The following is a 1,949-nucleotide window of genomic DNA, read 5'->3' on the forward strand; positions in this document are numbered from 1 at the left end:
ATTTAAAGCGACTATATGTACTTTAATGAACTCAAAGTCAAACTATTGTCATAACCATATATGTAATACTTCTATATTGGCAGTATCTACAAGTGCAGTCAGCAAACATTACAGTACAGATATATAAAAAAAGAAAAAGAAAACCGAGTAATCGCATTTAAGAAATGACACTTGAATTCAAAATAAATCGCAGAGGCGGAACGTTAAAAAAAATTACAGAAAATTTTGTGTTTTCATTAAATTTTACGAATTTTTCAATAAGTTAAACTGCAAAAATGTCGCACAGCTGCTTTTTATGTGAAAAAAGAAGAGATAAATTAAATAATATAGCTTTACATGGGTGCGTTGCAAAAGTTTCTATCAAAAATTTGTGGCATGGAAAGTCCAAAATAAAATAATATGTCCAACTTGTCAAGACCAACTTATAGGGAATGAAATGCCTTCCCTCTCAGAACACAAAAATATGGGACCGTTTATCGCACCGTCTAGAGATGTCTGCAACATTTGTATAATTTCAGAAAAAATTTTGAGACAATTACTAAACAAATGCCCGGTTAGAACTGCAAAATTAGTTTTAATGAATAAAATTTTCCATAGTTTAGGCACAGTCTTTTCAAATAAAATAATGGACGACCACATAACAATTGAAGCTTTATTTAGCAATGAAGTACTAAACAATCACCGCACTAAATTAATTAAAATAGTTATAAGCTTTTATCTTGATGTTCGTTTGTTTTTTGAGAGCAAAAAATCAACAGATCAGAAAGATTACATTAGAAATAAATTCACAAAATTAACACTGTTTCGCAACCAATAAGTGGCATAGCCAAGAACTAATTTAAGAAATTTGTTAATAAGTTACTTCCCAAGGTTTTTCATTTGGTATTTTTCGTAAATTTTAATTATTTAAACAAACTATATAAATCCGATTTCCAAACTTTGTGCGAAAACTAAAAAGCTAAACAAAGTTTCATTAGAATTGCAAACTCTTTAATTAAAATTTCTAGAAAATATTTTGGTATGCAGATCATTTCTAGAAATGAAACTTTGTGGTATTTCTTTAATTTTTGCACAAAGTTTGAAATAATGACCTCACTTTTATAAAAAAACATAAGCGAAAAAAATTTAAATGAAAAACAATGGGAATATTATATAAAGATTTACACAATTTTAAGTGTGAGTCACTATACTTATTTATTCCTTTTTACCTAAATAGTCAGTAAATTTGTACTCAGTGAGAGAATGGAAGTATGCATATGTTTGAATTATACATTCTAAAATAATAAATTGCTAATCATTAAAAAAAATTTCAAATCCTTTTTTTATTTCCAGGTAGCTTTAAAATAAAATCTTAATACTTCATCATAAAGTTTCAGTTTGCATAAGTAAACATCGTCAACAAAGGGGCATAACCACCCCACAGTAAAACGATCCCCTTCAAATTTATTTTCTAACGCTACTGATGATACGTCAAATTTGCTTGAATGTATTTGTCACATATATTCACAGATACTAATACATGGAAAACTTGCGCATGCGCAAAACGTACATTTGTCTCAAATCTATCTCCCTTTGATTGCTGAATCCAACCACATTGCGCAGATAGGTTACTGCCAATATAGAAGTATTAAACATGATAAAAATATAGTAAGGTAGAACCGCTGAGAGTCACTTTTGAAATTCTTGACGTTTCCAAACAATTTAATTTTTAAATTTACTCACAAACTCACACACACATTTTCATTTTCAATCTCAAGCAACAACAATTTCGAACAATTTCAATTTTTTATTTTCACTTTTATATGATTTTAAAATGTTGGCAAACTTCAAAAAAAAATCATGGCCGACAAATTGAGAGAACGGTTCTACCTTACTATATTTTTATCATGGTATTAAATATATTGTGGCGAATACTGCGGCAACACAAAGCGGACAACGAGAAATAGGCA

Source organism: Rhagoletis pomonella, unplaced genomic scaffold (genome assembly GCF_013731165.1).
Source record: "Rhagoletis pomonella isolate Grant_MI unplaced genomic scaffold, Rhpom_1.0 Rhpom_scaffold_00005, whole genome shotgun sequence".
In the NCBI taxonomy this organism is placed as follows: Eukaryota; Metazoa; Arthropoda; class Insecta; order Diptera; family Tephritidae; genus Rhagoletis; species Rhagoletis pomonella.